Source organism: Schistocerca americana, chromosome 1, assembly GCF_021461395.2.
Source record: "Schistocerca americana isolate TAMUIC-IGC-003095 chromosome 1, iqSchAmer2.1, whole genome shotgun sequence".
NCBI classification, from domain to species: Eukaryota; Metazoa; Arthropoda; class Insecta; order Orthoptera; family Acrididae; genus Schistocerca; species Schistocerca americana.
The window spans coordinates 1109424995-1109437355 of NC_060119.1; the positions used below are offsets into that span (position 1 = coordinate 1109424995).

The 12361-nt window shown below is 46.0% G+C and overlaps 1 protein-coding gene across 8 annotated transcripts in view; it reads right to left on the reverse strand.

The window, feature by feature from the left end:
- The window catches only part of LOC124618523 (sorbin and SH3 domain-containing protein 1), a 935475-nt gene that overhangs the window by 408868 nt on the left and 514246 nt on the right, over positions 1 to 12361 (reverse strand). The window lies entirely within an intron of this gene.

Sequence of the window (12361 nt, forward strand, 5' to 3'; positions counted from 1 at the left end):
GCTACTCTCGAGCAGCTGACAACCGGGATGCTGGACTTGTGGAACGCCCAGCCACAACACCTCCTTATCAGTCTTGTGGTCAGCATGCCGGCACGTTACAGAGCATGTATTGCTGTCCCTGGTGATCACGCTCCCTATTAAGAACAGTGTCCCGACATTCTTAATGTCGAAGGGAACATCATCAATCGCGGTCACGTAAGTGTAATTATTGTCTTCGAATAAAAGTGTCATTTCCGTTCGTCTTATTGCGCATTTCTTTCAGTTATCTTCTGTACTGTACTGCATAGCTCCTTTCCTGTATGGCCCAAGTTTCATCGAGCTACATTACTGGCCATTAAAACTGCTACACCAAGAAGAAATACAGATGATAAACGGGTATTCATTGGACAAATATATTGTAGTAGAACTGACATGTGATTACATTTTCACGCAATTTGGGTGTATAGATCCTGAGAAATCAGTACCCACAACAAACACCTCTGGCCGTAATAACGGCCTTGATACGCTTGGGCATTGAGTGAAGCAGAGCTTGGACGGTGTGTACAGGTACAGCTGCCCATGCAGCTACAACGCGATACCACAGCTCATCAAAAGTAGTGACTGGCGTATTGTGACGAGCCAGTTGCTCGGCCACCATTGACCAGACGTTTTCAATTGGTGGGAGATCTCGAGAATGTGCTGGCCAGGGCAGCAGTCGAACATTTTCTGTATCCAGAAAGGCCCGGTACAGGACCTGCAACATGCGGTCGTGCATTATCCTGCTGAAATGTAGGGTTTCGCAGGGATCGACTGAAGGGTAGAGCCACGGGTCGTAACACATCTGAAATGTAACGTCCACAGTTCAAAGTGCCGTCAATGCGAACAAGAGGTGGCCGACACGTGTAACCGATGACACCCCATGCCATCACGCCGGGTGATACGCCAGTATGGCGATGACGAATACACGCGATGTCGCCAAACACGGATGCGACCATCATGCTGCTGTAAACAGAACCTGGATTCATCCGAAAAAATGACGTTTCGCCATATGTCCACCCAGGTTCGTCGTTGAGTACACCATCGCAGGCGCTCCTGTCTGTGATGCAGCGTCAAGGGTAAACGCAGCCATGGTCTCCGAGCTGATAGTCCATGCTGCTGCAAACGTCGTCGAACTGTTCGTGCGGATGGTTGTTGTCTTGCAAAGGTCCCCATCTGTTGACTCAGGGGTCGAGACGAGGCTGCGCGATCCGTTACACCCATGCGGATAAGATGCCTGTCATCTCGACTGCTAGAGATACGAGGCCGTTGGGATCCAGCACGGCGTTCCGTATTACCTTCCTGAACCCACCGATTGCATATTCTGCTAACAGTCATTGGATCTCGACCAACGCGAGCAGCAATTTCGCGATACGATAAACTGCAATCGCGATAGGCTACAATCCGAACTTTATCAAAGTCGGAAACGTGATGGTACGTATTTCTCCTCCTTCCACGAGGCATCACAACAACGTTTCACCAGACAACGCCGGTCAACTGCTGTTTGTGTATGAGAAATCGATTGGAAACTTTCGTCATGTCAGTACGTTGTATGTGTCGCCACCGGCGCCAGCCTTGTGTGAATGTTCTGGAAAGCTAATCATTTTCATATCACAGCATTTTCTTCCTGTCGATTAAATTTCGCGTCTGTTGCACGTCATCTTCGTGATGTATCAATTTTAATGGCCAGTAGTGTATATTACTTGGCAGTGACACATCATGCGGAAGTTAATTTCGCCCTTACGTTTTCCTCACCAGCTTATTTATTTCAGCTATTTTTGCACTGGAGCTAGTGTTAAATTGTGGCAGTACACGAGGAACACACAAACCGGAATAAATGACGCGGAATGAGGAGCACTGCGAGCCACCTGACGGAGCTGCTGGCGAGGAGGCAGTGACTCTAGGAGGTGGCCAGTTGGGCGCGGATGACGGGGGATCCCCCGCGATTGCGAGAGGATCTGGCCGGCGGCCAACGTGGCGATCCGCCAGCCGCCAGTAAACACGGCGGCTATTCTGGGGACCGCCCCGTGTCTCTGCTGCGTCCAGAGGGGACAGACCAGCCCAAAGGGCGAGCCGGTCTCTCGCACTGGCGCATCACCAGTCCAGCAGGTAGCTCTGATCAGCGCTATCACGAGGTGGCGCACACAACGCGTCGTATGCGAACTGCTCCATAAGGCTACAGACTTCATTCACCACATCGTTTACACGTACACCAAAGAGCCAAACACCTGTCTAATATCGTGTAGGGCCACCGCGAGCACGCAGAAGTGCCGCAATACGACGTCGTATGGACTCGATCAGTGTATGAAGTAGTGCTGGAGGGAACCTACACCATGAGTCCTGCAGCGCTGTCCATAAATCCGTAAGAGTACGGCTGAGTGGAGACAAGGCATCCCAGATATGCTCGTCTGGGGAGTTTGGTGGTCACCAGAAAAGTTTAAACTCAGAAGAGTGTTCCTGGAGCCACTCTGTAGCAATTCTGGATGTGTGGGGTGTCGCATTCAAAAATGGTTCAAATGGCTCTGAGCACTATGGGACTCAACTGCTGTGGTCATAAGTCCCCTAGAACTGGAACTAATTAAACCTAACTAACCTTAGGACATCACACACATCCATGCCCGAGGCAGGATTCGAACCTGAGACCGTAGCAGCCCCGAGGTTCCGGACTGCGCGCCTAGAACCACTAGACCACCGCGGCCGGCGGGTGTCGCATTGTCGTGCTGGTATTGCCCAAGTCCGTCGCAATGCACAATGGACATGGGTGTATACAGGTGATCAGACAGCATGCTTACGTACGTGTCACCAATCAGAGTCGTATCTAGACGTATCAAGGGTCCCGTATCACTGCAACTGCACCGTTACAGAGCCTCCACCAGCTTGAACAATCCCCTGCTGACACGCAGGGTCCATTGATTCATGAGGTAGTCTCCGCAGTACACGCCCATCCGCTCGATACAATTTGAAACGGGACTCGTCCGATCAGGCAACATGTTTCCAGTCATCGACAATCCAATGTCGTTGTTGACGGGGCCAGACGAGGCGTAAATCTTTATGTCGTGCACTCATCAACGTACACGAGTAGGCCTTCGGCTCCGAAAGCCCATATAGATGATGTTTCGTTGAGTAGTTTGCACACTAACACTTGCTGATGACCCAGCACTGAAATTTGCAGCAATTTGCGGAAGCGTTGCACTTCTGTCACTTTGAATGATTCTCTTCAGTTGTCGTTGGTCCCGTTCTTGCAGGATATTTTCCCAGCCACACCAGTGTCGGAGACTTTATGTTTTATCGGGCTCCTGATATTCAAGGTGCACGCGTGAAATGGTGGTACGGGGAAATCCCCACTCCATCGCTACCTCGAAGGTGCTGTCCCCCATCGCTTGTGGACCGACTGTAACACCGCTTTCAAACTCACTTAAATCTTGATAACCTGCCATTGTAGCACCAGTTAACTTACCTGACAACTGCACCAGACACTTGTTGTCTTATATAGGCGTTAATCGAACCCCCACGTATAAGGGCCAGTCAAATGAAAATTAGACAGACGGATGAAATTTAAGTCAACTTTTTGTTATTCAGAAGTAATTGCCGTAACTCTTAAGACATTTATTCCACTGTGAGAGCAGACGGTCAATACCTCCATGGAAAAATGTTGACGGTTGCCCACGGAACCATTATTCTACCCAGCGTGCACCACTTCATACGAAGCAAATCGACGACTACAAGTGTCTTTCTTCACAGCTCTGAACACAGGTAAATGGCACAAGGAGAGATCGAGATTGTATGGTGAATGTGTAAGGGATCCCCAGCGAGACTTCTTCAGTGTAATCGAAACAACAGGCAGGCCAGCTCCGGTAAAGTCATGACGACCTTTTTTGTGATTGCAAAAGCCCATTACTCACTGACTTTCTGAAACACGGCGCTACAATTAAGGCACACCAATACGTGGACGCTTTGCATGAATTTAAATGCGCCATCAAGTTCAAATGCCCGCGAATGTTGTCAGACGGCATCATCCTGTTGCAGGTAATGCCCGCCCATGTGTTCCGAACGTTGTTACGACTGTGTTGACGAAGTGTCTCTGGGAAGCCCTCACACATACTTCACACAGTCTCAATCTCTCCCCACGAGATTTCCATACATTTGGAGTCCTGAAGAAAGACATTCGTGGCCGCCGATTTGCTTGGGAGGGGGGAGGGGGGGGGGGGACGTGCATGTCTGGGTACAGTCATGGTTCCGTAGACAAAAAGTTACCATGTTCATCAGTTTTCAACTACATTCGTGGCACATTTTCTAATCTGTACTTACTGGTGCGTTTTCTTCACATATCAATACAACTTACGCACTTGAAGAATATTTTGTATTTAAAACGCCAACATAAAATTAGATGATATTTTTTGTTATTGTTCAACTTTCTTCAACGGAAAGTGAAATTATTTGTAGAGTATAAAATTAAAAACTCAATTAGTAAAGTAAAAAAATTATAGACTTTTGGATTTTCTTTTTTTCCACTCAGTTAAAATTTGAAGACCTGAAAATGACAGTAACGTTTGTCAAAGCCGGTTGTTGAAAATAAACAAACATATATGCGATTTTCGCTTCATGTAGTTTTCCACCAAGTAACAAACATCGCTCCTTCTCATTTCTCAAAAGGAGAAAATTCAATAAATGGACAGCGCTTTTTACTGAAGTTAGAACAACAAAAGAGGAGATTTCTTTGTGCTTTCATTAAAAGCACTGAAAGCTCTCAGAAATTATCTTAAATAGAAATTAATTGTTTCTTCCTTTAATATTTAGTACCGGAATAAAATTCAGAAATTTATTTCTGTTACGGAGTATGTCTATATGGTGCCAATTTTTAAAGAAAAACAGTCCATTTTCATAATCAATAAATTCAGATTTATTTTTAAAAGGCCTTACAACAGCCAAAGGGAAAGTAACTTATGTCTTATGACCATAGGGAGGGGAGGGGGGGGGGATGGAGGAACGGGAAGTGATGCGTTGATTGTACGGAAAAATATTCCCGAACCGGCCCCGAGTGACTGTAAACAGAAGCCACTTCGAGTCAGGGGACTGGCCACAGTGGCCTCTTCTCAGTTTGTGTGCGTACCGGGAAGTGGAAGATTTGAATGTTACCCCATCTTCAATCTTATTTTACAACCAGACGATACATTTGTGGACACGGGTTCCTTATTACAACATTGTCTACTAACAAGGGAACCTCCCCATCGAACCCCCCTCAGATTTAGTTATAAGTTGGCACAGTGGATAGGCCTTGAAAAACTGAACACAGATCAATCGAGAAAACAGGAAGAAGTTGTGTGGAACTATGAAAAAAATAAGCGAAATATACAAACTGAGTAGTCCATGTGCATGATAGGCAACATCAAGGATACTCTGAGCTCAGGAGCGCCGTGGTCCCATGGTTAGCGTGAGCAGCTCCGGAACGAGAGGTCCTTGGATCAAGTCTTCCCTCGAGCGAAAAGTTTTTTTCGCAAAGTTATGACCTGTACGTTCGTTTATTGACGTCTCTGTTCACTGTAATAAGTTTAGTGTGTGTGTTTTGCGACCGCACCGCAAATCCGTGCGATTAGTAGAGGAAAAGACGTGCCTCTCCAATGGGAACCGAAAACATTTGATCGGAAGGTCATAGGTCAACCGATTGCTTCACAGGAAAACACGTCTGATATATTCTATACGACACTGGTCACGGCATGTGCGTCACATGACAGGAATATGTTGTCGACCCACGTAACTTGTACACTTAGCGAATGGGTAAAAAGATTCTTCTACCTTGCCCGATTTATGTTTTCTTGTGGATGTGATAATCACTCCCAAAAAAGTGATGAAAACATAAGAGTTTGTCACATAAACTGCAACAAATGAATGCAACAGTTCCACAGTCGCACAGTTTTCCTTGTGCTCTGTCAAAACATATGTTTTTAACGTTTTCAAATTTTTCCGTGTGTAGACCGTCAAATCCTGCATATGTCCAAGCAAATCTGAACATGTCCTGGAATTATGGAGAGCGAAGTTGAGAAGTTGATTATGTGTGAGTGCCTGAACTTTGATAATTGTCTGAAAATAAAAAAAATAAACTTTTCACTCGAGGGAAGACCCGAACCAAGGACCTCTCGCTCCGGAGCTGCTCACGCTAACCATGGGACCACGACGCTCCTGAGATCAGAATATACTTGATGTTGCCTATCTTGCGCATGGACTACACAGTTTGTATATTCTGCTTATTTTTTCACAGTTCCACACAACTTCTTCCTGTTTTTTCGATTGATCTGTGTTCAGTTTTTCAAGGCCTATCCACTGTGCCAACTTATAACTAAATCTGAGGGGGGGTGCGATGGGGAGGTTCCCTTGTAAGTCCTCTCTACAGCCCCTAGAATCCTGTAATAAGAACAGTGAAACAGTGTGTGTAGGACACCAGGAACTCCTCAGAGTGGAGGTGAATGGACCGCGAGTGTCTTCCCCCGGACAGCAGGTGTCGGCGCTAATCCCCCGGTGAAGAGAGGCAGCCCTGGTGCTCTGCCAGAGCGGTCGTCCCCCACTTGTCGTGACTCACGACGGCTCTGATTTAGCCTCCCTGCGACGCCCCCGCGTCTACGCAAGCTCTCCACCTGAGTCCGCCGACTCACCCGACGCCCGGCGCCATATTTTGTTCGGCACCACCGACACTACGGATTAATGAGACGGCAGGTGCTTTCATCCCGAGGCGCTGCAACAAGAGCGCCAAAAACATCAAGTGCACTCAAGAAGTACTGCGATTTCTAACGAGATACGCCGCGGACCTCCAGTATAGGGTGCGTCAGAAAGGAGTTTACAACTTAGTAATGGTATAGAAACCAGATGGCAGTTATAAGAGTCGAGGGGCATGAAAGCGAAGGAGCGGTTGGGAAGGCAGTGAGACAGGGTCGTTGCCTTTCCTCGATGTTATTAAATCTGTATATTAAGCAAGCAGTAAAGGAAACAAAAGAAAAATTCGGAGTAGGTATTAAAGTCCATGGAGAAGAAACAAAACGTTGAGGTTCGCCGATAACATTGTAATTCTGTCAGAGACAGCAAAGGATTTGGAAGAGCAGTTGAACGGAATGGACAGTGTCTTGAAAGGAGGATATAAGATGAACATCAACAAAAGCAAATCAAGGATAATGGAATGTAGTCGAAGTAAGTCGGGTGGTGCTGAGGGAATTAGATTAGGAAATGAGACACTTAAAATAGTAAAGGAGTTTTGCTATTTGGGGAGCAAAATAACTGATGATGGTCGAAGTAGAGAGGATATAAAATGTAGATTGGCAATGGCAAGGAAAGTGTTTCTGAAGAAGAGAAACTTGTTAACATCGAGTATTGATTTAAGTGTCAGGAAGTCGTTTCTGAAAGTATTTGTATGGTGTGTAGCCATGTATGGAAGTGAAACATGGACGATAAATAGTTTGGACAAGAAGAGAATAGAAACTTTCGAAATGTGGTGCTACAGAAGAATGCTGAAGATTAGATGGGTAGATCACATAACTAATGAGGAGGTATTGAATAGAATAGGGGAGGAGTTTGTGGCACAACTTGACAAGAAGAAGGGACCGGTTGGTAGGACATGTTCTGAGGCATCAAGGGATCACAAATTTAGCATTGAAGGCAGCGTGGAGGGTAAAAATCGTAGAGGGAGACCAAGAGATGAATACACTAAGCTGATTCAGAAGGATGTAGGTTGCAGCAAGTACTGGGAGATGAAGAAACTTGCACAGGATAGAGTAGCATGGAGAGCTGCATCAAACCAGTCTCAGGACTGAAGACAACAACAACAACAACAACAACAACAATGGTATAGAAATTTATTGAGATAACTTACAGAATCGGTAGATGAGCAGTTTTCTAGCAAACAACCTCAAGCTTCATATAAAAGTTTTAAGTGTTAATTTGATTCGACGTGACTACTATTTGTGAAGCGGCAAACATATCACCGGTAATCAATTTCTTGCCACACTCGTTCCAGCACATCGGGCGTACCTTGTGCAACGACAGTGTAGATTCGATTTTTCAGGTCGGCTAAATTGTTTGGTAGGGGTGGAACAAACACACAGAGGAAGAAATCCAGTGGTTTTGTAAGTGGGCTGCTTCTGTGTTGGCACCGCTGTGTAGCGCTTTGCATTGGATCTCTGACTGCGCTTTCTTTGTAAGAGACTCTGTGTCTGGTTGGACTCGTTGTTGGAAGTTGATCGCCAGTAGTGTTGGGCAGTTGGAAGTTAGTCGCCAGCAGTGATGGAAGTACTGTTGGGTAGTTGGAGCTGAGCAATCAACAGTGATGGATGTTAAATGTGAGAAGTTAGCATTGATGGAGGGTTGAGGTCTGACGTGTGAGCGTAGGATAACGATCTGGACGTATCCGACCTGGAGACTGAAAATTATTTATGATTATATACCTTTGTACTGGATGCCACATTATTAAGGTAAAAATACATTATCTGGTTTGCAACAAAATCTTTCCTTTGCTAACTATATGCCTATTTGTAGTTAGTGGCTTCAGTACTTAGAATCTTTTATTTAGCTGGCAGTATTGACGCTCGCTGTATTGCAGTAGTTCGCGTAATGAAGATTTTTGTGAGATAAGTGCTTAATGAAACGTATAGGTTATTGTTAGGATTTCTTTTTAGTCAGGGCCATTCTTTTGAATTAATTATTTGAAGTCGGGTTGTAATTTTTTTGAGCAGTCAGACTGCATTGCGCTAGAATATTGTGGGTCAGTGCTGACATGATAAAAAAAAAAGTAAAGAGAAAGTAGGTTCACTTGCATTCAATTTCACTCAGCAGTTTAAGTACACTCCTGGAAATTGAAATAAGAACACCGTGAATTCATTGTCCCAGGAAGGGGAAACTTTATTGACACATTCCTGGGGTCAGATACATCACATGATCACACTGACAGAACCACAGGCACATAGACACAGGCAACAGAGCATGCACAATGTCGGCACTGGTACAGTGTATATCCACCTTTCGCAGCAATGCAGGCTGCTATTCTCCCATGGAGACGATCGTAGAGATGCTGGATGTAGTCCTGTGGAACGGCTTGCCATGCCATTTCCACCTGGCGCCTCAGTTGGACCAGCGTTCGTGCTGGACGTGCAGACCGCGTGAGACGACGCTTCATCCAGTCCCAAACATGCTCAATGGGGGACAGATCCGGAGATCTTGCTGGCCAGGGTAGTTGACTTACACCTTCTAGAGCACGTTGGGTGGCACGGGATACATGTGGACGTGCATTGTCCTGTTGGAACAGCAAGTTCCCTTGCCGGTCTAGGAATGGTAGAACGATGGGTTCGATGACGGTTTGGATGTACCGTGCACTATTCAGTGTCCCCTCGACGATCACCAGTGGTGTACGGCTAGTGTAGGAGATCGCTCCCCACACCATGATGCCGGGTGTTGGCCCTGTGTGCCTCGGTCGTATGCAGTCCTGATTGTGGCGCTCACCTGCACGGCGCCAAACACGCATACGACCATCATTGGCACCAAGGCAGAAGCGACTCTCATCGCTGAAGACGACACGTCTCCATTCGTCCCTCCATTCACGCCTGTCGCGACACCACTGGAGGCGGGCTGCACGATGTTGGGGCGTGAGCGGAAGACGGCCTAACGGTGTGCGGGACCGTAGCCCAGCTTCATGGAGACGGTTGCGAATGGTCCTCGCCGATACCCCAGGAGCAACAGTGTCCCTAATTTGCTGGTCCGGTCCCAGGTCGACGGGCACGTGCACCTTCCGCCGACCACTGGCGACAACATCGATGTACTGTGGAGACCTCACGCCCCACGTGTTGAGCAATTCGGCGGTACGTCCACCCGGCCTCCCGCATGCCCACTATACGCCCTCGCTCAAAGTCCGTCAGCTGCACATACGGTTCACGCCCACGCTGTCGCGGCATGCTACCAGTGTTAAAGACTGCGATGGAGCTCCGTATGCCACGGCAAACTGGCTGACACTGACGGCGGCGGTGCACAAATGCTGCGCAGCTAGCGCCATTCGACGGCCAACACCGCGGTTCCTGGTGTGTCCGCTGTGCCGTGCGTGTGATCATTGCTTGTACAGCCCTCTCGCAGTGTCCGGAGCAAGTATGGTGGGTCTGACACACCGGTGTCAATGTGTTCTTTTTTCCATTTCCAGGAGTGTAAAATATGTTAATAAAGAAGTTTCAGTTTCAAGTGTGCGGAGCTAGGTGGCCATGCGACTGGCCCTTCACGGCCAATCCACCGACGAGGGAGGTGGTGCACCAACTTGCTGGTGGCAAACCATCTGATCTCGGTCATCATCATCGATCGGTGGAATTACAAAGTTTTCGAGCATATACAGGTAGACAATTCCAGCGACAGTGTTCTCCAAGAAGAAGAAAGGGCCGCTCACTTTCAGTTTGCTAAGGGCACAAAACTTTTGGGCTGCCACGAGCGTGTTCCAGCGTTGCATTTACGTCGAAAAGTTGTTGCACAGTTCGTTTCATGAAACCAAAACACATAGCGAACACGCTCCGCACCAGGGGAAGTAGCCATTTTAACCAACGATTTGCGAGTATATAAACGACATAGACTGGACAAGCCCCGGCCGCCATATTTGAATACGATTGAAAATTTATCCCCCATGTTTTGCAACGTCAAGTTTGTAAATACTAGTCGTCTGCTAGGCCACGGTCATATGTTTGTTTTTGTTATACCCAAAAGAATTTCCTGCTGCCAGTCACAGAAACGACACGTTCCGGTAAATTATCCCGATAATGAAGTGTCTTTGTCGTACACTGTGTCACCTTATGCGTGATATTTACGATGTGCGAGCTGCTGCATTGTTTTGGTGAATTTACTATAATGTAGAAAAGAGTATATTTGCAATGACCGACGTACCTTTCCTTGTAGATACAGAGGCATTCGTTTACAGCTTTTACACATTCGGTTATTCTACTGTTGACTCGAATGACGTTTCTCGCTTGGAAATAGGACTACTACCTTGCATATTTATATGAGCAACATCGAAAAGATCTTTGATACCATTATTTATAGTCAAAGCAAATGATTATTACACAAAAAATTACCCGCGCGGGATTAGCCGAGCGGTTTAGGGCGCTACAGTCACGGAATGTGCGGCTGGTCCCGACGGAGGTTCGAGTCCTCCCTCGGGCATGGGTGTGTGCGTGTTTGTCCTTACGATAATTTAGGTTAAGTAGTGTGTAAGCTTAGGAACTGATGCCTTAGCAGTTAAGTCCCGTAAGATTTCACACACATTTGAACTTTTTTTAACAAAAAATTGAAAATGTACTTCGAACGCTTAATTATCGTTGCTGCTGAGTAGAATTACATATGTAGGCAGGGCTACTTCTTGTTGTTGTTTTAACGATTTGTTGTTTTTGTGCGGCTTTCTAGCAGTTTCAATGGATGCCATGTTTTACGTCATATTGCCGCTCGTGATTAGCCGAGCGGTCTAAGGCGCTGCAGTCATGGACTGTGCGGCTGGTCCGGCGGAGGTTCGAGTCCTCCCTCGGGCATGGGTGTGTGTGTTTGTTCTTAGGATAATTTAGGTTAAGTAATGTGCAATCTTAGGGACTGATGACCTTAGCAGTTAAATCCCATATGATTTCACACACATTTGAACATTTTTTACGTCATATTGCGTTAGGGTTTTTGTTTCTTGGAAAAGACCAATTAAGAATTCCCCTCTGTACAATGCTTTCGGTTGAATATTCATACAGTTGTGTAATCTGTTGCTTGATTCAATATCCTACAGGGCACCATAAATCTGTTGTCAACCCGCTGTGTCATTGTATAAAAGCAAGTATTACAGCGGCAGGCTGTCGGGGACCATTTGGTAATGGATTAAATAAAACTGAATCATTTTATTATATGTTATACACTGAGCTAAAAACGAATCTCTGCTGACAAGCTAATATTTTTGTTGTAAGACGAATAGGAATAAATAGAAATGAAATAAAACACGTTTATGGTATACAGTAATTGACAAGTGTAATAATAAATATTGCTTGGTTTAGGCCTACAGTTATTCAACATTAAAATGTACCTGAGACTATATCTCTACATTAAATGGGCCAATTTTCAAGGATGCCGTATCACTGCCCTTTAAATAACGTTAACTTCGTATACATTTGTCTGATATTTTCCTCCGTCCTTCATTAATTTAGTTTTGCACAAATGATGTAACCTACGAATGAAGTTCTGTTTTGACAGCAGCTTTATCAGAATACACTAATAACATTCCTCTCCAAATTCAGAGGAAACTATTAGGTGATCAAACCCAGTGAGTAATCTCGGTCTGTGTCCGAACATTGTGAATAGATAGAAATATAAG